The sequence below is a fragment of the Mobula hypostoma genome, chromosome 21 (genome assembly GCF_963921235.1).
Source record: "Mobula hypostoma chromosome 21, sMobHyp1.1, whole genome shotgun sequence".
Lineage (NCBI taxonomy): Eukaryota > Metazoa > Chordata > Chondrichthyes > Myliobatiformes > Myliobatidae > Mobula > Mobula hypostoma.
Genome location: NC_086117.1, coordinates 4,352,072 through 4,376,445, shown reverse-complemented (window position 1 = coordinate 4,376,445; position 24,374 = coordinate 4,352,072). Strand labels below are relative to the sequence as shown.

The following is a 24,374-nucleotide window of genomic DNA, read 5'->3' as shown; positions in this document are numbered from 1 at the left end:
ACAATTATACCAGTGCCTATGAAGAATAATGTGAGTTGCCTAATGACTATCACCCAGTAGCACTCACGTCGACAGTGATGAAATGCTTTGAGGGGTTGGTTCTGACTAGACTGAACTCCTGCCTCAGTAAGGACCTGGACCCATTGCAATTTGCCTATCGCCACAATAGGTCAATGGCAGACGCAATCTCAATGGCTCTCCACACGGCTTTAGACCACCTAGACAACACAAACACTTACGTCAGGATGCTGTTCATTGACTATAGCTCAGCATTTAATACCATCATTTCCACAATCCTGATTGAGAAGTTGCAGAACCTGGGCCTCTGTACCTCCCTCTGCAATTGGATCCTTGACTTCTTAACCGGAAGACCACAATCTGTGTGGAATGGTGATAACATATCCTCCTTGCTAACAATCAACATTGGCTCACCTCAGGGGTGTGTGCTTAGCCCACTGCTCTACTCTCTATATACACATGACTGTGTGGCTAGGCATAGCTCAAATACCATCTATAAATTTGCTGACAATACAACCATTGTTGGTAGAATCTCAGGTGGTGACGAGAGGGCGTACAGGAGTGAGATATGCCAACTAGTGGAATGGTGCCACAGCAACAACCTGGCACTCAACGTCAGTAAGATGAAAGAGCTGATTGTGGACTTCAGGAAGGGTAAGATGAAGGAACACATACCAATCCTCATAGAGGGATCAGAAGTGGAGAGAGTGAATAGATTCAAGTTCCTGGGTGTCAAGATCTCTGAGGATCCAACCTGGTCCCAACATATTGATATAGTTATAAAGAAGGCAAGACAGCGGCTATACTTTATTAGGAGTTTGAAGAGATTTGACATGTCAACAAATACACTTAAAAACTTCTCTAGTTGTATTGTGGAGAGCATTCTGACAGGTTGCATCACTGTCTGGTATGGAGGGGCTACTGCACAGGACCGAAAGAAGCTACAGAAGGTTGGAAATTTAGTCAGCTCCATCTTGGGTACTAGCCTACAAAGTACCCAGGACGTCTTTAGGGAGTGGTGTCTCAGAAAGGCAGCGTCCATTATTAAGGACCTCCAGCACCCAGGGCATGCCCTTTTCTCACAGTTACCATCAGGGAGGAGGTACAGAAACCTGAAGGCACACACTCAGCGATTCAGAAACAGCTTCTTCCCCTCTGCCATCCGATTCCTAAATGGACATTGAAGCTTTGGACACCACCTCACTTTTAAAAAAAATACAGTATTTGTGTTTTTGCACGTTTATAAAATCTATTCAACATACATAGTTGATTTATTTATTATTAATTTATTTTTCTCTCTCTCTGCTAGATTATGTATTGCATTGAACTGCTGCTGGTAAGTTAACAAATTTCACATCACATGCCAGTGATAATAAACCTGATTCTGATTCGGGCAGACACAACCTCAATGGCTCTTCACACAGCCTTAGATCACCTGGACAATGCAAACAGCTATGTCAGGATGCTGTGTTCATTGACTATAGCTCAGCGTTTAACACCATCATTCCCACAGTCCTGATCGATAAGCTACAGAACCTAGGCTTCTGTACCTCCCTCTGTAATCCCATTATTAAGGATCTCCATCACAAAGGCCATGCCCTCATCTCATTGCTACCATCAGGTAGGAGGTACAGAAGCCTGAAGACTCACACTCAGCAATTCAGGAACAGCTTCTTCCCCTCTGCCATACGATTCCTAAATGGACATTGATCCTGTGAACACTACCTCACTTTTTAAAAAAAAAGTAGATTATCTCTGTTTTTGCACTTTTTTAAAAAAAAGATTCAATATAAATATATAGTGCCTATAAAAAGTATTCAACTCCCTTGGAAATTTTCATGTTTTATTGTTTTACAGTGGATTTAATTTAAGACCATAAGACCATAAGACAAAGGAGCAGAAATCGGCCATTCGGCCCATCGAATCTGCTCCGCCATTTTATCATGAGCTGATCCATTCTCCCATTTAGTCCCACTCCCCCGCCTTCTCACTATAACCTTTGATACCCTGGCTACTCAGATACCTATCAATCTCTGCCTTAAATACATCCAATGACTTGGCCTCCACTGCTGCCCGTGGCAACAAATTCCATAGATTCACCACCCTCTGGCTAAAAAAATTTCTTTGCATCTCTGTTCTGAATGGGCGCCCTTCAATCCTTAAGTCATGCCCACTTGTACTAGACTCCCCCATCATGGAAAGCAACTTTGCCACATCCACTCTGTCCATGCCTTTCAACATTATTTCAAGAAATTTCAACAAAATTTGGCTTTTTTTTGACACTGATCAACAGAAAAAGACTCTCCTGTGTCAAAGTGAAAACAGATCTCTACAAAGTAATCTAAATTAATTACAAACATAAAACATAAAATAATTGATTGCTTAAGTATTCACCCCCTTCAAGTCAGTATTTAGTAGATGCACCTTTGGCAGCAATTACAGCCTTGAGTCTGTGTGGATAGGTCTCTATCAGCTTTGCACATCTGGACACTGTAACTTTCCCCCTTTCTTCTTTATAAAACTGCTCAAGCTCTGTCAGATTGCATGGGGATCATGAGTGAACTGCCCTTTTCAAATCCAGCCACAAATTCTTAATTGGACTGAGGTCTGGACTCTGACTTGGCCACTCCAGGACATCAACTTTCTTGTTTTTAAACCATTCCTGTGTAGCTTTGGCTTTATGCTTGGGGTCATCGTCTTGCTGGAAAACAAATCTTCTCGCAAGTCACAGTGCTCTTGCAGACTGCATCAGATTTTCCTCCAGGACTTCCTTGTATTTTGCTGCATTCATTTTACCCTCTACCTTCCCAAGCCTTTCAGGGCCTGTTGCAGTGAAGCATTCCCACAACATGATGCAGCCATCACCATGCTTTATGGTAGGGATGGTGTGTTTTTGATGATATATGGTGTTTGGCTTAAAAGCTGAATTCAACATACCATAGAACCTTCTTCCAACTCACTTCAGAGTCTCCTAGATGCCTTCTAGCAAACTCTGGCCGAGATTTCATGTGAGTTTTGTTCAACAGTGGCTTTCTATTTGCCACTCTTCTGTAAAGCTGCAACTGGTGAAGCACTCGGGCAACAGTTGTTGTTTGTGCAGTCTTTCCCAGGGTTGCCATGAGACTCTTGGTGGCCTCCCACACTAGTCCCCTTCTTGCACGGTCACTCAGTTTTTGAGGACAGCTGTTCTAGGCAGATTTACAGCTGTGCCATATTTTTTCTATTTCTTGATGATTGATTTAACTGTACTCCAAGGGATATTCAGTGACTTGGAAATGTCCTTGTATCCATCTCCTGACTTGTGCTTTTCAATAACCTTTTCATGGAGTTGCTTAGAGAGTTATTTTGTCTTCATGGTGTAGTTTTTGCCAGGGTACTAACCCATCAGTAGTTAGCCCTTCCAGATACAGGTATATTTTTCTACAATTGTATGAAACACCTTGCTGCTCACAGGTGACCTCCATTTAACTAATTATGTGATTTCTAAAACCAATTGGCTTCACCAGTGATGATTTGGAGCGTCATATTAAAGGTGGGGGGGGGGAGTTTGAATACCTAAGCAATCAGTTATTTTGTGATTTATATTTGTAATTAAATTAGATCACTTTGTAGAAATTCAAGGTTCAAAGATTCAAAAAACTTTATTGTCATTCTAACCGTACATCAGCTCTGCAGGGCAGAATGAGACAGCGTTTCTCAGGGGCAGTGCAATCATAACATAACAAATGCAACACTAAATAATAAACATAACAATAAATAGTAAAACACAACAGCCACATGTCAGTCAAAATCAAGTTATAAGTGTCCAGTGTAAGTTAAAAGTGTCCAAAGCAGAGTCAGGTGGAGCAGCTATTTAGCAGTCTGACTGCCTGTGGGAGGAAGCTGTTTAGTAGCCTTGTGGTTTTAGTTTTGATGCTCCTGTAACGTTTGCCTGATGGCAGAAGAACAAACAGTTCATGAAGAGGGTGTGAGGGGTCTTTAATGATGTACCGTGTCTTCTGGAGGCATCGACTCTGAAAGAGGTCTTGGACAGAAGGTAGGGAGACCCCAATAACCTTCTCTGCTCCCCTAACCACCCTCTGCAAGGCTTTGTTGTCCACAGCACTGCAGCTGGAGTATCAGGTTGTGAAATGTTTTCACTTTGACACCAAAGACACTTTCTTTGTTGATCAGTGTCAAAAAAAGCCAGATTAATTCCCCTGTGATTCAATGTTGTAAAACAATAAAACACAAAATATTCACCCTGGCGGTGGGGGGGGGGGGGGGTGAATACTTCTTACAGGTACTCTATATACTTACTGTAATTTAATTGATTTATTTTCTTTCTATATTATCATGTGTTGCATTGAACTGCTGCTGCTAAATTAACAGATTTCACAACATATGCCAGTGATGATAAACCTATTTTGATTCTCTAGACTTTTTCAAATGTCTTAAAATGATGTTACTTACTGAAGTACCCGTGGCTGTGGATTTCAGCTGAGTTGAGGTGAGTGAAGTTATCCACACTGATTGAAGGTAATAGCCCTTCCCATGCCAGGTGGTATGTTGGTCCTGAGACTCCTGTACCATATCCCTAATGGCAGCAGCAAGACGAGAGTGTGTCCTGGATGGTGGTACGTCTATTAACTGTACTTAAACTTGAACCTGAGTCTGTTTGAGATGGAGGCCAGAAACACTTCATTTAGGGTTGACCTTGTTCTTTCTCATGGAATAAAGGGATTAAAGTGAGCGTATTTACTGTGCGCTTATGAAGTGTAGCAGTTCGAAATTGGTTCTTTAATAAAAATATCGAGTCATGTGGGCTTGAAAAGCCTGTCTTTTATTTAGAGGTAACATCACAAACTGCTCAGAATCAGAATTGGGTTTAAAGTACATAATAAAATCTGTAAATTACATTCAATATCTATTAAATTTAACTTAAATATATAGTGCAGAAAGAGAAAGAATAAAGTAGCAGTGGGGTGGTGTTCATGGGTTCAGAGATCTGATGGTGGAGGGGAAGAATCATTGTGTGTGCCATCAGGCATGTCCTGGGTGATGGGACTCCTCAATGGTGGATGCTGCCTTTTTGAGGCATCACTCCTTGAAGATGTCCTGGGTGATGGGGAGGCTAGTGCCCATGATGGAGCTGATTGAGTTTACAACTTTCTGCAGCTTTTCCTGATCCTGAGCAGTAGCCCCTCCATACCAGACAGTGAGATGACCAGTTAGAATGCTCTCTATTGTACATCTGTAGAAGTTTACGAGTGCCTTAGGTGACAAACCAAATCTCCCCAAGCTCATATTGTCGTGCTTTCTTTGTAACCGCATCGATATGTTGGGACAAGATAGATCCTCAAAGATTTTGACACTCAGGAACTTGAAATTGCTCACTCTCTCCACTGATGAATCCTCGATGAGGACTGGCGTGTATTTCCTCGTCTTACCCTTCCTGATGTCCACAATCCGTTCCATTGAATTTTGTTGTTTTGTGTCTGCACTACATTGCAAAGATATAAAATTACCATAAACTATTTTGTGGCTTGTTGTGTTCTGTGTTGGTCTGTGGGAATGTGTGGCAACACTTTCGGGCTACCCCCAGCACATCCTTGTTGACGTAAATGATGCATTTCACTGTACATTTCCATGTATGTGTGATAAGTAAGTGAATCTGAATCTCAAATAAATACGTAGTGCAAAAAATATTAGAAACATAGAAACATAGAAAACCTACAGCAGATGCAGGACGTTTGGCCCACAATGCTGTGCTGAACATGTACTTACTTTGGAAATTACCTAGGGTTACCCATAGCCCTCTATTTTTCTAAGCTCTATGTGCCTATCCAGGAGTCTCTTAAAAGGCCCTATCGTATCCACCTCCACCACCGTCGCTGGCAGCCCATTCCACGCACTCACCACCCTCTGCGTAAAAACTTACCCCTGACATCTCCTCTGTACCTACTTCCAAGCACCTTAAAACCGTGCCCTCTCGTGTTAGCCACTTCAGCCCTGGGAAAAAGCCTCGGACTATCCACACAATCAATGCCCCTCATCAGCTTATACACCTCTATCAGGTCACCTCTCATCCTCCGTCACTCTAAGGAGAAAAAGCCGAGTTCACTCAACCTTTTCTTATAAGGCATGCTCCCCAATCCAGGCAACATCCTTGTAAGTCTGAGGTAATAGTGAGGTAGTGTTTATAGGTTCATGGACCATTCAGAAATTTGATGGTGGAGGGGAAGCAGCTGTTCCTGAAACATCGTGTGTATGTCCTGCGGCTCCTGTTCCTTCTCACTGATGGTAGTGATGAGAAGAAGGCATGTTCTGGATGGCGAGCTCCTTAATGATGGATGCCACCTTCTTACGGCATTGTCTTTTGAAGATATCCTCAGTGGTGGGAGGGTTGTGCAGAGGGTTCTGGTTGCTGGTTGGGTTGGGTGAAAAACTTGAAACTCCTCTCAGATCTCAGCCAGCCACACTCATGTGCACATTGTGAAATCAGACTCCAGCTCCACACCCTGCCCCACCTCTGCTATCCTGTAAACTGGTTGTTGTTGATTTCCCATCCTGAGCTTTGCAGACTGGCACAGAGTAACTCCACCCAATGCTGCTGGTGAAAGCTGTCAACGGGCTTGTACTAAATTATTCAAGCACAAAGTAATCGTGTCTTAACTGGGTTATTGAAAATGGTTAAGTTATTCTCCCACTAGGCTTTTGTTCCCTTGACCTAATTGAGCTTGTGTGTCGGCTCTTTGCATTACTTGGGTGAATTGGACCCCTCCCAGTGCAGGTCCAAAGCTAAGATAACATTGCAGTCTGGCTCAGTGCAGCCTCATTCACAGGTTCACCCACTTACTGAAGGGACACTCAATGCAAGATGTATTCCTTCCACGTCTATAATTGTGCTGCAGTTCTTGGAAAAGAGCCTTGATAATTTTACCACGAAGGCACTATACACTCAGTGGGCACTTTATCCGGCGTGATCTTCTGGTGCTGTAGATTATCCACTTCAAGGTCAACGTGTTGTGTGTTCAAAGATGTCCTTCTGCACACCACTGTTGTAACACATGGTTATTTGAGTTACCGTCGCCTTCTCATCAGCTTGAACCAGTCTGGCCATTCTCCTCTGACCTCTCTCATTAACGTGGCATTTTCATCCACAGAACCTCTGCTCACGGGATGCTCTATCTTATTTCTCACACCATTCTCTGTAAATTGTAAAGACCATTATGTGCGAAAATCCCAGGGGTTCCTCTCCTCTGAAGCCCCCTAGTTTGGAGTCAGAATCATAGAACACAGACCAGTCCAGCACAGGAACAGGCCCTTCAGCCCACAATGTTGTGCTGACCCAATTAAATTAGTAATCAAATGACCAACCAAACTAATCTCTTCTGCCTACACAATGTCCATATCCTTCCACTTTCCTCACTTTCATGTGCCTATCTTGATGTCTCTTAAAAGTTTCTCATGTTTCTGCTACCACTACCCATGCAGCGCGTTCCCAGAACCCATCACTCTCCATGTAAGAAAAAGAAAAAAATGACCCTCGCCTCTCCTTTGAAATTGCCCTCTCTCAGCTTAAACGCATGCTCTTTGGTATGAGACATTTCAGCCCTGGGAAAAAGACTGGTTGTCTGTGTCACTCATTATCATATAAACCTCCATCAGATCTCCTCTCGGGGCCAAGAAAACAACCCAAGTTTATCCAACCACTCGTTATAGCACAAGCTCTCTAATCCAGGCAGCATCCTGGTGAACCTCTTCGACATCCTTGGAATCCTTCCTGTAATGGGGTGACCTGACGTCCCCCGTACGCCACATACACAAAATACCTGTGGCCTTGTGAATAAAGTAGCTCCTGACGTAGGCAGCAACAACAGATTGCCTTCATATAGTGCCTTTAATCTAATAAAACACTCCACAGCTTTTCACAGGGGCCTTAGCATATCACATTTCAACTGAGGTGCAGTTGAATGGTAGGATTCTTAGCATTATGGAGGGACAGACGGATCTCGGGGCCTTTGTCCACAGATTCCTCAAAGTTGCCAAACAAGTTAACGGGATGGTTCATGAGATGTGTGTGTGTGTGTGTGAGTGTGTGTGTGAGTGTGTGTGTGAGTGTGAGTGTGTGTGTGTGAGTGTGTGTGAGAGAGAGTGTGTGTGCGTGTGTGAGTGTGTGTGAGAGTGTGTGTGTGTGTGTGTGTGTGAGTGTGTGTGAGTGTGAGTGTTTGTGTGTGTGTGTGTGTGTGTGTGCGTGTGTGTGTGTGTGTGTATGTGTGTGTGTGTGTGTGTGTGTGTGTGTGTGTGTGTGTGTGTGGGGGGGGGAGTGAAGTAGGGAGCAAGGAGGGGATCAGTGGCAGAGCTGGAGAAGTGATTGGAGAGGACAGTGGACCCAAGAGAAGTGATGAGAGGGTAAGCAAAATAAAGAGAAGGAGGGAGGGGGGAATAATCCCTCCCTCTGGGTCCCCTTTCTCCCATGGCCAACTGCCCTCTCCTCTCAGATTCCTTCTTCTTCAGCCCTTTACCCCTTCCACCCATCACCTCCCAGCTTCTCCCCTCCCACCCACCTGGATTCACCTGTCACCTTTCAACTTGTACTCCCTCCCCACCTCTTATTCCCTCTGCCTTTCCAGTCCCAATGAAGGGTCTCAGCCTGAAATGTCAACTGTTTATTCCCCTCTGTAGATGCTGCCTCACCTGCTGAGTTCCAATGTCCCATACGCCATCAATCTTCAGGCCATGCCTCTCAATATATTATTAGTGACGGTTGGTGCGGCTGTAACGATGTGGTGTATGTGACTGTGTTTTGCACCTTGGCCCTGGAGAAACATTATTTCATTTATCTGTATACACGTATGTGGTTGAATAGTAATTAAACTTGAACTTGCGGTCAAAACCTCCTCTAGCATTTTGTGTGTGTGTTGCTCAAGATTTCCAGCATCTGCAGAATCTCTTGTGTTTGAGATCAGAGGATATTTTTCAATTAAAGGGAACTAGTGCAACACACATCAAGGTTGCTGGTGAACGCAGCAGGCCAGGCAGCATCTGTAGGAAGAGGTACAGTCGACGTTTCAGGCCGAGACCCTTTGTCAGGACTGAAGGGAATTGATGAACCAGGTTGGGTTTTAAACTAAAATCCAAACTGTTTCAGGCACTGATACTATTATATTACTTCTATATTTATGCAGTCTTTTTGGGTTAAGCACCAGTTGTCGATGGGAATCAAGCGGCTCTCTCTGGGCCAGCAGCTACAGTCTAGAAGCAGGCAGAGGCAGTTTGGAGATTTGCCTTCAGGGCTCCCTATTTCTCAGAGAGCAGGAGCTGAAGCTGGGTTTATCCACCAAAGATAGAGCACTGACTTCTCAAACAATGATCGCCAGACCTCCAGAGTCCTCAGGTCCTCAGCCACAATGAGGCGCAGCCAGCGGTGGGACGGGGCAAATCCTTGGTGCGGAGGACTGGATCTAATTGTAAACGTTCAGGGTGTTTACTCAGACTCATTACTACACCCACAACATACAGTACCTGAAAAAGAATTTGACTCATTAGTCATCTACAGGGAGACAGAGACAGAGTTAATTATGCTTCATTCTTTGAGAACGATGACAGATTTGAACAATAAATCTATCTTGTTTTCAATTAAAGCTGAATAGAGGAAGATTTCCTTTCAGTCATAACATGATCCTCAAGGCACAAATTGTGGGAGACAGCATTGTTTATCAGCCTGTGCGTTTACTCAGAAATGGCACTGAGTGTGGTACTGTTTGTGATTATGGTGGTTTGGCTAATCCATCGCAAGTTCAAGTTTATTGTCATTCAACCGTACATGTGTTACCCGCCAAGTGAGGCAACGTTCTTCTGGACCGAGGTGCACAACACATAACACTGAGTAATATTACCACAAATAAACGAACAAATAATAATGTACATTGACAACACAAGTTTAAAAGTTATCGGTTAAATGTCACTGACGTGGTGAGACCTGGGTGGTGCCAGGGAGTTCACCAGTCTCACAGACTGGGGGAAGAACCCGTTTCCCATCCTAGTTCTTGTCCTAGTGCTACGGGGGGGGGGGTCAAAGAGATTGTGCAATGGATTCTCCTTCTAGCTCAGCTAAATTCCACTCATGGACTGCTCCCAGCACTGGGAAGCCCATCCTGCCACTTCTCCTGCTGCTTCCTGCCATTCCCTGACACCGTTCTTGGGGCTGGACTTTGAGGAGAGTTAAGAGGTAGGGGTCATCTTGGTGAGATGGAGGCACAGAGGACTAGCTCAGATGGACATCTTGATAGTTGTGGAGTAATTGACCAGGAGGGCTTGTTTCCACCAAACTGTTTGTTACTCCAGATTCTACATCTGCTGTCTCTTGTGTCTCCAACAGTACAGATCGTTGTAAAAACCCATGTGGCTGAGGGAAGGAAATTCATTTCAAGTTCAAGTTTAATTGTCATTCAACCATACACATTTATGCAGCCAAACGAAACAATTTTCCTCAGGGGCCAAGATACAAAGCGCAGTACATACAATCACACACAATGCATATACCATGGATTCCAGTTACATTGAGACCAGTACAATTTCATTCAATCAAGTGGCTGCCCAATTAGCCGAAGTTTCAAGAAATAGTTAAAAAGCTATTAAAAAGAGGCAAACTAATTTTAACTGAGTAACAAATTACATATTTAAATGAAGTACGGAACAAATTAGAAACGCACCAATACTACTACAATACTATAAAACTATGTATTAGCCCCCAATAGTTATTGACAGAGGAGTTCATCCATGTACACTATTTTGTTCCTTTGATTGACTGTAAATGAACAAAATCAATGCAGACACCTAGTGGACTAACATCAATACTTAAGAACAATACTTTCAACGTTTGGTTCCTCTAATTCTTATTTTCATTGTAATATTCGAGATAATTGTCAATACCTTCAAATTCTTTGTAGTTTTAATTCATTGAGGTAGTGAAACCATTTGATTTTCACCCGTGGCAGCCTTTGGCATCTCCAAGCCTGAATGCTTGAAACCACAGTGAGCAAAGAAAGTTCTGAATTGTCTTATTGCTTATTTCTCACCAACTATCAGTGACAAAAATCACCGCTTTTTGAACACAAACACATGCAACTGATGCAATTTAAAAACTCTTCATTCTAAGTAGCAGCAGTGTGGCATCTTCAACAACCGCACAAGTGTTGTTGACTGACACTAGTTAGAAATTGCTTGTCAACAGTTTCCTGTCCCAGTTAAGCAGCACAGTGTCCCAAAGAAACTAAGGGAACTTAGTTATTTTTGTTATTAATTTTTGGTCTTTAAGTGTTGTTCCAAATAAATGGCTAACCTTTTTAACCAATGGCCCAGTTAACCAGAATCCATTGTAGTTACAATAGCACCTACAGTCATAAAAATATTAGCACAAGTCCCTGAGTGATATGCCCTGAAGATTCATGATGCATTGGAAGTGTTCCTAGAGCCATGTTTCTGCATTATCAAGTACACAGCAGCTCCTCATCTCGTGCTGGGTCAGCCACAGATGAAAGCAATCCAGCTTGCCTTCCAGGGAGCCAACACTGGATGCAGCACTGACAGGAGAGTCAGCCTGTGGGGACCAGCTCCCAACCCAGCCCAGGTTCCAGCATGCCTGCTGTGCTTCTGTCCTCCCACATTTCTGCCCTTTTGCTTTGGTCTGCATGTAACTCCAGACCCATCAAAGAGCTTGACTTTTTTTTACTGAAAACAAGAAATATGCAGATGCTAGAAATCTAAAATAAAAACAGAAACTGCCGGAGAAGTTCAGCAGGTCAGAGATCACCTGCGGAAGAAGGCCCTCCATTGATCAGGGCCGACCGCGTTGCATCCTAGATGTTATATGCAAGCCAGGACAGTACAATATAGAGAGCATGTTGTTCCCCAGGCAGCAGGCTCAGTAATGGTTCTTAAAGCCTCGAGCGGGTGATAATTTGAACCTGGAAGACGTGTCTCTGGTGTAAGCATCAGGTGGGGCTGACTCTAGAGATAAACAGATCTAACCAGTCCACCAGGGAACATCACATGTATCTTTGTGATTTGACTTGCAGTAATTAAGAACAGTTTTTATGTAACTAGGGAAATGTCATTCTAGTTTGATGCCCTCCTTGGTCAAGCTCGACCCTGGATGTTGTGTGTTAGCTGGCTAGGTGATACACAAGCCAGGGCAGCACGATATGGAAAGCAAACGGTTGCCCATGCACCAGGCTCCCTCTCTCCACACATCCAAAGCAACAGCAGAGACCGATACGGGTTTGGCACCAGCGGCGTCGCAGGAGTTTGCTGGTCAGTGTCAACTCAATATAGGATTAGCTCAGGGAATCCACCTCCGGATTTCTCCTCAGGGTTTACTCCCGAATCCTTCCCCATGAGTGGCTATAGCCACGAGGCAGCAGAGGTTTGAGATCAGAGATTTCCTCCTCCTCGATGAGCTGCCAACCACCGCTGACGAGTCCCACCTGCCCGAAATCCGTGAGAAGGGAAACCATTAATATTTTGACCCTGAGATGTGACTATGTTTATATTCCCACAGATGTATCAATTTTAATTTTACTTATTTAGAGATACGACATGGCAGCAGCCTTCCCGGCCCAACAAGCCCATGTGACCAATTACTCCCATTGACCAATTACCCAATCGCATAGACAGCAGCCGCGGTGAGGATTGAACCCACATCTTTGTGAGGCAGTGACTCTACCATCTGTGCCACTGAAAACAAAAAGTTCAGGGATCACTTAACAGGTCAGGCAGCATCCCTGGAGAGAGAGGAATGTTTGGATTTCAGCTCAACGGCTCTTCAAGCTGAACCATTAACGCAGATTCTCTCTCCATGAACGCTGAGGAGACTGTTGGCAAAAGTCTGCAATAAATATAAATGCAAGAGTTTCTACAGACGCTACAATTCTTGAGCAATGCACACAAGGTTCTGAAGGAACTCAGCAGGTCAGGCTGCAATGGAGTCAATAATTCGGGCTGAGATCCTTCATCAGAACGTGTCGCGGAGATCCTTTATCAGAAATTGTCTCGACCCGAAACATTGAGTGTTTACTCCCCTCCATAGATGCTGCTTGAGGTGTTGAGTTCGTGTGTGCTGCTGCAATAAATATATATCCTCTGATAGCTGCACGCAATGGCACTAGGTCCAGGCATGCAAATGTGTAGTCATGACTCATCATCTGGATGAAATATTTGCATTTTTGAGGAAAGGCTGATGTAATCCATTGAGTAAGTACACATCAGATAAACTTGTAATTGAGGAACATCATCTTAGTAGTGATCATGAGGTCAGAGAGATGAAGGACTGCCCAGAGCAGGAACTTGGGAGAGTGCCGAGATTACATCAGAGAAAGCTCTCTCAATGGGATGACATTATTTCTACTACATGATTAATTCTCTTTGAGGAAATCTTCCTGGTTATTTGAATGGTCAATATTTGAAGGAAAGAAATTCTTGCTGCCAGACCAGAGATAAGGCGCAGATAAAATCTGGGTGGATAATGGAACTTGCGATGATTTGGTGATTCATCAAACTGTAATGCAAATCATATTGTGTTTCTTGGTTCCTGTATAATTCACCTAAGCTCGGACCATAGTCGTCCATACCCCTCCCATTCATGTACCTATCCAAATTTCTCTTAAACGTGGCAATCGAACCCGCACCCACCATTTCCGCTGGCGGTTCATTCCATACTTGCACCACCCTCTGGGTGAAGGAGTTTATGGTAACCTTAAACATTTCACCTTTCATCCTTGACCCATGACCTTGAGTTGTAGTCCCACCCAGCATCAGTGGAAAAAGCCTGCTTGCGTTTATCCTATCTGTACTCCTCATAATCTTGTATACCTCTATCGAATTGTCATTGTTCTGATATGGAGTGACAAGCTTTTCTTGTGTACTGTTCATACAGATCAATTCATCACAACAGTGTATTGAGGGGCAGCACAAAGGGAAACAACAACAGAATGAAGTGTCACAGCTACAGAGAGAGTGCACTGCAGGTAAACAATAAGGTGCAAGATCATAACGAGGTAGATTGTCTGTCTACAGTACTGTGCAACATATATATAGTTAGGGTGCCTAAGACTTTCAGATTTCACCTTAGAAGGTGAATGTTGCTCCCCCATCATCGAGGTCATGCTCTCTTCTCACTACTACCTTCAGGAAGGAGGTATAGGAGCCTTGGGCCCCTCACTACCAGGTTCAGGAACAGTTATTACTCTATAACCATCAGGCTCCTGAAACAGCCTGGATAACTTCACTCACTCAACGCTGAACTGACTCCACAACCTATGGACTCAACAACACATGTCGTCAGTATTTTTTAAAATATTTTTATTCACACAGTTTGCCCTCTTTTGCACATTGGATATTTGTCGGTCTTTGTTATGTACTGTTTTTCATTAACCCTATTGTATTTCTTTATTTTCTTGTAAGTGCTTGCAAGAAAATGAATCTCAAATGGTAAATGGTGACATATACATACTTTGCTAATAAGTTTACTTTGAACTTTGGACCTCATGCACCCGGGCGCCCTATCAGGAGTGGTGGTAGGGGCAGATACATTAGGGCCATTTGAAGGACTCTTAGATAGGCACATGATTGATAGATGGAGGGCTATGTAGAAGCGAAGGGTCTATCACCCAGAACATGACCTCTTCCTTAGTACCATAAGGAAGGAGGTACAGAAGCCTGAATCACAGACTCAACAATTTAGGCACGGCTTCTTCCCCTCTGCCATCCGCTTTCTGAATGGACATTGAACCCATGAACACTACCTCACTACTCTTTAAAAATTTCTGTTTTTGTACTACATATATTAATTTGACTAATATACACACTGTAATTCAGTTTTTTCCCTATATTTATCCTGTATTGCATTGTATTGCTGGTGCAAAGTTAACAAATTTCACGACAGGTGCCGGTGTTAATAAACCTGTTCTGATCTCGAATAGTTTAAAAAGTTGGCATGACGTCGTGGACCGAAGGGCCTGTACTGTACTGTAATGTTCTGTGTTTCTCTGAACAGGCAGCCAATCTACAGCTTTCTCTTTGGTGTTGAGGAGACCACAGCCGGAGCACGGGCTGCTGTACACCTGTTTTGCAATCACAAGGGCCAGTTGCTACAACAGTCCCTTTTATGAATGAAATCATGGACATGGTATTTCTGAGCTATGCTCCCTTCAGCTGAATCCCTCCTGAATGAATGAATGCACATAGCGGATGACCTCAGTGTCCACGCATCACCAGCTACAACCTGCAAAGTAACAATGGCTCCGCTTCTTTTTATATTTCACAAGTACACTTTATTCATAAGTAAACTTTATTCAAGAAGTACAGAAAAAAAAGGAAGGCCATGCAATTTTACATTCACATGCGAATTATTTATCACACGTGAGTTGTTTTGGGCACCTTATCAATGAAAAGATATGCTGGTGTTGGAGAGGATCCAGAGGAAGTTCACAAGAATGATTCCAGGAATGAAAAGTTTAACACATGAGGAGTGTTTGATGGCTGTGGGCCTGTACTCACTGGAGTTTAGAAGAATGAGGGGCTTCTCATAGAAACAATGGAATATTGAGAGTGGATATGGAGAAGATGATTTCTCTCATGGGTGACCCTCAGAATAGAGGTTCCTTTAGAACAAAGATGAGGAGAAATTTCTTTAGCTAGAAGTGAATGAATCTGTGGAATGCAGCAATCATTCCATGGTCTTCACTCAGAAAATTAAGAATTAATCTCTCAGCGAGCTTTGGCTGTGTGCTTAAATGTTGGAGGATGTTCAAGGCTGAGTTAATCAGGTTCTTGGCACCAAAGGGAATTACAGGATTTTTTAATTCTGCCCTGTAGATGCGGCCTGACCTGCCGATTTCCTCCCGTATTTTGTGAGAGAAGCTCAAGATTTCCAGCGTCGGCAGGATTTCCTGTTTATATTGCTACCTCCCTCTTTTCAACTTTATTACCCAGTTTGGAAAGGTGGTCAATACTGTGCCTATAAAAACCTCACACCTCTTGAAAGATTTCATGTTTTATTTTTTACAACATTGAATCAAAGTGGATTTAATTTGTTTTTTCTGACACAGATCAACAGTAAAAGACTCTTACATGCCAAAGTGAAAACAGATCTCTACAAAGTGATCTAAATTAATTACAAATATAAAACATAAAATAATTGATTGCATAAGTATTCACCCCCCCCCCTTTAATATAGCACACCAATTCATCACTGGTGCAGCTAATTGGTGCCAGAAGTCACATAATTAGTTAAAAGGAGATCTGTTTTTGGAGACTTGTGTGCAGTGAAGGTATTTCAATTGATAGTAGTAAAAATACACCTGTATCTGGTCGGTTCAACTTCTGGTGAGTTAGTATCCTGGCAAAAACTAGACCATAAAGACAAAAGAACACTTCAATCAACTCCATGAGAAGGTTATTGAAAAGCACAAGTCAGGAGATGGATACAAGAAAATTTCTAAGTCACTGAATATCCCTTGGAGTACAGTTAAGTCGGTCATCAAGAAATGGAAAGAATATGGCACAGCTGCAAATCTGACTAGAGCAGGCCATCCTCAAAAATGGACAGATTGTGCAAGAAGGGAACTAGTGAGGGAGGCCACCAAGAGACCTATGACAACTCTGGAGGAGTTAGAAGCTTCAGTGGCTGAGATGGGAGAGACTGTGCATACAACAACTGTTGCCCAGGTGTTTCACAAGTCAAGGCTTTATGGGAAAGTGGCAAAGAGAAAGTCATTGTTGAAAAAAACCTCACAGGAAATCTGGGCTGGAGTTTGCCAGAAGGCATGTGGGAGACTCTGAAGTCAGCTGGAAAAAAATTCTATGATCTGATGAAACCAAAGTTGAGCTTTTTTTGCCATCAGACTTAACACTATGTTTGGTGTAAGGTAAGGCAAACACCACATAACATCAAAAACACACCATCCCTACTGTGAAGCATGGTGATGGCTGCATCACGCTGTGGGGATGCTTCACTGCAACAGGCCCTGAAAGGCTTCTGAAGGTAGAGGGTAAAATGAATGCAGGAAAATACAGGGAAATCATGGAGAAAGCCTGAAGCAGTCTGCCAGAGAACTGCAACTTGTGAGAAGATTTGTTTTCCAGCAAGACAATGATCCCAAGCATAAAGCCAAAGCTACACAGGAATGACTTAAACACAACAAAGTTAATGTTCTGGTCCAAGTCAGAGTCCAGACCTCAATCCAATTAAGAATTTGTGGCTGGAATTAAAAAGGGCTGTTCACTCATGATCCCCATGCAATCTGACAGAGCTTGAGCAGTTTTGTACAGAAGAACGGGGGAAAATTGTAGTGTCCAGATGTGCAAAGCTGATAGAGACCTTTCCATGTAGACTCGAGGCTGTAATTGCTGCCAAAGGTGCATCTACTAAATACTGACTTCAAGTGGGTAAGTAATTATGCAATCAATTAATTTGTGCTTAATTGTAATACATTTAGACAAATTTGGAGAAATTTGTCTTCATTTTGATATGAAAGAGTCTTTTATGTTGACCAATGTCAAAAAAGGCAAATTAAATCCACTGTGATTCAATGTTGAAACATAATAAAACATGAGAACTTCTGGGGGTGGGGGGGGGGATACTTTTTATAGGCACTATACGTATTATAGTGTAGTTGCATTTGTTTTGCTGAGATCAGTTTTGTGAATGAAAGACTCAACAATTCAAAAGCATGAGAGGGAAACCTTATGAACCAAGTGTTCATAAACTGTTAACTCTCTCAGTAACTCCAGCCCCCCGTGGTAATGAGTTAAACAACATGACTCCTGCCGAAGAGTCCTGGACTGAAATATGACTGTTTGTTCACTTCCATAGATGCTGCCTGACCTGATAAGATCCCCCAGCATTTTGTGTGTATTATTCTGAATTTCCAGCTTCTGCAGAATCTCTTGTGTTTATGACTACTTCTAAACCACTTTCACAAAGAAAGCAGTTCCCGAAAAGTAAGTGGCCAAAAACACCCGTGATTTATTAGACAACTAATGCTTATATCTAGTCCTGGGTATGACTCTAAACTGCAACCGGTGATGAGGCTCTGACTGGGGACTCTCAGAGCTTTGGGAAGTGGAGTTACCCCTTAGTCATTCATTGCTCCCAGGGCTGCTCTGACCCGGAACAGTAGCACCTGCAAGGGTTCCTGCTCAGGATACGAGCAAAGGTCAACGGCAGATCCGGCAGTTCAGTAACTGAGCTTATGACGGAGAAGACGGATGAGCTAGGACCTCAAATGTCAATGGCTATAGTACAGGTGGATGAATATTTGGGAAGAGAAATGGTGATTTCTTTAGTTCGCCCAACGGTAGGCAACAGCAAACCATTGTTGCTAGATACAAGGTTTCCTAGAATCTATTTGCTAAGAAAACCATGGTCAAACTCACAAAATGTATCGTACAACATCAGCGTCAAGAGGATCTTGAAGACAATTCTGAAGATGCTTCACTTGATAGGGTTGATTCTGGTCAGCAGGGGATCCTGACCGTCATCACGTTGGGTCCAAATGCTGTTGGACCGTCGGGGTCACCAATGTAGTCGCGCTGATACATGACGAGTGAAAACAACACACCAACTCGAGCAGGGTCAGGTTGAACTGTTTACTGTTTCAATTCGCGCGCGCTTAAGTAACCTGCTCCCAGCATACCCCACTCTTTGCAGGGTGGAAGTGACGTCAGCTTCCGGGCCGAGGTCTGCCCCGCACTCAGAGCCCTCTCAGCTGCCGCTGGCTGCGGACTCACCCGCGACTGTTGGAGCTGGTTTGCTTGCCGCGTGGACGAGCCGCCACAACTGATTTAATCAATGACGTTTATGAAACTGGAATAATCCCAGAAGAGATGAAAAAATCAGTATTTATCACTCTTCCTAAGAAACCTGGAGCAATAGAATGTGAATTACATAGGACCATAAGTTTAATGAGTCATATCACCAAGATAATTATAAGAATTTTGATGACAAGAGCGAAAAGATACAAGCTGAAATAGGTAAAGAACAATGTTGTTTTGTGAAAGATAAAGGTACAGGAAACGCAATATTGATGTTAAGGATACTATCAGAACGAGCTATTCAAGTGCAAAAAGACTTGTTTTTTGTTTTATCAACAAAATAAAACATTTGATAAAGTGAAGCACAGTAAGTTATTTGAAATATTACAGGAAACTCTAGATCTAGATTTAAAAGACCTCCGCCTAATTAGAAATCTGTACTTGGAACAAACTGCTGCTGTAAGAATAGATGAAGAAGTGAGTCAGTTTACGAAAATCAAGAGAGACGTTAGGCAAGGGTGTGTTTTCTCCCCCGATTTATTTAATGTGTACATTGAAACAATATTACAAAAAATAAGAAACATCTTGGGAATCAAAGTTGGCGGTGAAAACATCAATAATTTCAGATATGCAGATGACACTGTGTTAATTGCAAGTACGGAGGAAGAACTTCAAAACTTAATTGATATAATTGTTGAAGAAAGTGCAAAAAATGGGTTATCTATCAATTGCAAAAAGACAGAATGTATGGTGATATCCAAAAAGAAGGAGAATCCTATCTGCAGGCTGAGAATAAATGGAGAAGACATAAAACAAGTACAGAACTTTTGCTACTTCGGAAGCTGGGTGACATCAGATGGCAGGTGCGACATGGACATCAAAAGAAGAATAAGGATGGCAAAAGACACCTTTACGGGAATGAAGAGTATATTGACCAATACTAAACTAGCCATGACAACCTGCCTCAGAGTACTGAAATGTTACATTTATCCAGTTATAAGACCATAAGACAAAGGAGCAGAAGTTGGCCATTCGGCCCATCGAGTCTGCTCCGCCATTTTATCATGAGCTGATCCATTCTCCCATTTAGTCCCACTCCCCTGCCTTCTCACCATAACCTTTGATACCCTGGCTACTCAGATACCTATCAATCTCTGCCTTAAATACATCCAATGACTTGGCCTCCATTGCCGCCTATGGCAACAAATTCCATAGATTCACCACCTTCTGGCTAAAAAAATTTCTTCGCATTTCTGTTCTGAATGGGCGCCCTTCAATCCTTAAGTCATTCCCTCTCATACTAGACTCCCCCATCATGGGAAACAACTTTGCCACATCCACTCTGTCCATGCCTTTCAACATTCAAAATGTTTCTATGAGGTCCCCCCCATTCTTCTAAACTCCAAGGAATACAGTCCAAGAGCGGACAAACGTTCCTCTCATTCCCGGAATCATTCTAGTGAATCTTCTCTGTACCCTTTCCAACGTCAGCACCTCCTTTCTTAAATAAGGAGACCAAAACTGCCCACAGTACTCCAAGTGAAGTCTTAGCAGTGCTTTATAGAGCCTCAACATCACATCCCTGCTCCTATACTCTATTCCTCTAGAAATGAATGCCAACATTGCATTTGCCTTCTTCACCACCGACTCAACCTGGAGGTTAACTTTAAGGGTATCCTGCACGAGGACTCCCAAGTCCTGTTGCATCTCAGAACTTTGAATTCTCTCCCCATTTAAATAATAGTCTGCCCATTTATTTCTTCTGCCAAAGTGCATAACCATACACTTTCCAACATGGTATTTCATTTGCCATTTCTCTGCCCATTCTTCCAATCTATCCAAGTCTCTCTGCAGACTCTGTTTCCTCAGCACTACCGGACCCTCCACCTATCTTTGTATCATCAGCAAACTTATCCACAAAACCATCTATTCCATAATCCAAATCGTTGATGTACAATGTAAAAAGAAGCGGCCCCAACACGGACCCCTGTGGAACACCACTGGTAACCGGCAACCAACCAGAATAGGATCCCTTTATTCCCACTCTCTGTTTCCTGCCAATCAGCCAATGCCCTATCCACGTATGCAACTTTCCCGTAATTCCATGGGCTCTTATCTTGTTAAGCAGCCTCATGTGTGGCACCTTGTCAAAGGCATTCTGAAAATCCAAATATACAACAACCACTACATCTCCCTTGTCTAGCCTACTTGTAATTTCCTCAAAAAATTGTAATAGGTTTGTCAGGCAGGATTTTCCTTTAAGGAAACCATGCTGAGTTCCGCCTATCTTGTCATATACCTCCAGGTACTCTGTAACCTCATCCTTGACAATCGACTCCAACAACTTCCCAACCACCGATGTCAAACTAACAGGTCTATAATTTCCTTTTTGCTTCCTTGCCCCCTTCTTAAACAGCGGAGTGACATTTGCAATCTTCCAGTCCTCCGTAACCATGCCAGAATCTATCGACTTTTGAAAGATCATTGCTAATGCCTCCGCAATCTCCACAGCTACTTCCTTCAAAACACAAGGATACATTCCACCTGGTCCAGGAGATTTATCTACCCTTAGAATAGTCAGCTTCCTGAGTACTTTCTCTGTCGTAATTGTGACTATGCACACTTCTCTTCCCTGACACCCTTGGGTGTCCGGTATACTGCTGATGTTTTCCTCAGTGAAGACTGATGCAAAATACTCGTTCAGTTCCTCCGTCATCTCCTTATCTCCCATTACAATTTCTCCAGCATTATTTTCTATTGGTCCTATATCTATTCTCACCTGTCTTTTACTCTTTATATACTTGAAAAAGCTTTTAGTATCCTCTTTGATATTATTTGCTAGCTTCCTTTCATAGTTCATCTTTTCCCTCTTAATGACCCTCTTAGTTTCCTTTAGTAAGCTTTTAAAAACTTCCCAGTCCCCTGTCTTCCCACTCATTTTTGCTTCCTCGTATGCCCTCTCCTTTGCTTTAACTTTAGCTTTGACTTAGACAATAGACAATAGGTGCAGGAGTAGGCCATTCAGCCCTTCGAGCCAGCACTGCCATTCACTGTGATCATGGCTGATCATCCACAATCAGTATCCAGTTCCTGCCTTATCCCCATAACCTTTGATTCTGCTATCTTTAAGAGCCCTATCCATCTCTTTCTTGAAAGCATCCAGAGACTTGGCCTCCACAGCCTTCTGGGGCAGAGCATTCCATATATCCACCACTCTCTGGGTGAAAAAGATTTTCCTCAACTCCGTTCTAAATGGCCTACCCCTAATTCTTAAACTGTGGCCTCTGGTTCTGGACTCACCCATCAGCGGGAACATGCTTCCTGCCTCCAGCGTGTCCAATCCCTTAGTAATCTTATATGTTTCAATAAAATCCCCTCTCAGCCTTCTAAATTCTAGAGCATACAAGCCCAGTTGCTCCAATCTTTCAACATATGACAGTCCTGCCATCCCGGGAATTAACCTTGTGAACCTACGCTGCACTCCCTCAATAGCAAGAATGTCCTTCCTCAAATTTGGAGACCAAAAATGCACACAGTACTCCAGGTGTGGTCTCACTAGGGCCCTGTACAGCTGCAGAAGGACCTCTTTGCTCCGATACTCAATTCCCCTTGTTATGAAGGCCAGCATGCCATTAGCTTTCTTCACTGCCTGCTGTACTTGCATGCTTGCTTTCAGTGACTGATGTACAAGAACACCTAGATCTCGTTGTGCTTCCCCTTTTCCTAACTTGACTCCGTTTAGATAATAATCTGCCTTCCTGTTCTTACCACCAAGGTGGATAACCTCACATTTATCCATATTAAACTGCATCTGCCATGCATCTGCCCACTCACCCAGCCTGTCCAAGTCACCCTGCATTCTCATAACATCCTCCTCACATTTCACACTGCCACCCAGCTTTGTGTCATCAGCAAATTTGCTAATGACTTCTCTTGTCAGCCACGGTTGCATCCTTTTCCCATTTGAAAATTTATTCTTTTTTGGAATATATCTGTCTTGCACCTTCCTCACTTCCCACATAAACTCCAGCCACTGCTGCTCTACTGTCCTTTCCGGTCAACTTTGGCCAGTTCCTCTCTCATGCCATCGTAATTTCCTTTACTCCACTGAAATACCAACACATCGGATTTCGGCTTCTTTTTTTCAAATTTCACAGTGAACTCAATCATGTTATGATCACTGCCTCCGAAGGGTTCCTTCCACTCAATCTTTCTAATCACCTCCGGTTCATTACGCAATACCCAATCCAGTACAGCCGATCCCCTAGTGGGCACAATAACAAGCTGTTCTAAAAAGCCATTTCGCAGACATTCTACAAATTCTCTCTCTTGAGATCCAGTGCCGACCTGATTTTCCCAATCCACTCGCATGTCAAAATCCCCCACAATGATCATTACACTGCCCTTCTGACAAGCCTTTTCTATTTCCAGTTGTAATTTGTAGTCCACATCACTGCAGCTGTTTGGAGGCCTGTATATAACTGCCATCAGGGTCCTTTTACCCTGTGATTTCTGAGCTCAACCCATAAAGATTCTGCACCTTCTGATCCTATGTCACCTCTTTCTAATGATTTGATATCATTTCTTACCAATAAAGCCACGCCTCCCCCTCTGCCTACCTTCCTATCCTTCCGATACACCGTGTATCCTTGGACGTTCAGCTCCCAGAGACATGCATCCTTTAGCCACGTTATGTTATATGGCTCAGAATGTTGGACAATATCTAGTAACATGAGGAAACAAATTGAAGCAGCAGTGATGTGGTTTTTGAGGAGGATGCAAAGAATATCATGGATGAAATGAATATCTAACAAGGATGTCATGAACAAAGCAAACACAAAAAGAGAAATAATGTATGAGATCATAAAAAGGCAACATAACTTCATTGGACATGTGATTAGGAAAGAAGAGATAGAATGCACCATAATTATGGGAAAGATTGAAGGGAAGAAAGCAAGAGGAAGACAAAGACAAATGATGATGGAGACAGCAGCCAGAGAACTGGAAATGAATACCAATGAATTGATCCACTTGACCCGAATCGGGAGTGTGTGGGCCATGGCAGTCAAAGCTCAAAATGGGCATGGCACCTAATGACGATAATGAATGCTTATGTCAGAATTGCCAGAGGGAGAGGTGTGAGCTCTCAGTGTGGGATTGAAGTCAGGAAAGAGTTTGGGATTCACATCTGGGCAGGTCATTATTATGGCCTCTGTAATTCTGGGTGAGGTTTCAGTTGTTTTAAGATTACAAACAGTGTTCCTTGAACAATTCCATATTGCGTGACAAATCCTGGCAGCAAATGCTTGGACAATAGTTATTCAGCTCTGATGACAGCATTGTTGTTAGCAGGATCTCAGGTGACACGGTAGAATGAGTAAGATCAGTTGAGTAGTGGAACAACGTTGACATCAGAAGAGCATCTCCAACCGCACAACACATTGAACCTTGAAGTGGGTGGGCTACAGCAGCAGAAGAGCATGAACACATACCCAGTGGCCACGTTATTGGTATAGGAGGTGGCCAAGGAAGTGGACATGAGTGTGTGTGTATACAAA

The 24,374-nt window shown here is 43.1% G+C and overlaps 1 long non-coding RNA gene across 6 annotated transcripts in view; it reads left to right on the top strand.

Annotated features, from left to right (window-relative positions):
- Positions 1-24,374, top strand: part of LOC134359750 (uncharacterized) — a 134,737-nt gene that overhangs the window by 94,944 nt on the left and 15,419 nt on the right. For 3 of the 6 annotated variants that reach the window (XR_010021194.1, XR_010021192.1, XR_010021195.1), the window contains 2 exons: positions 13,937-14,027; positions 15,056-19,107. This is a non-coding gene — a long non-coding RNA (uncharacterized LOC134359750). Of the gene's footprint in view, positions 1-13,936; positions 14,028-15,055; positions 19,108-24,374 lie in introns of those variants that run through there. The other 3 variants (XR_010021193.1, XR_010021196.1, XR_010021198.1) reach the window with 2 other exon arrangements.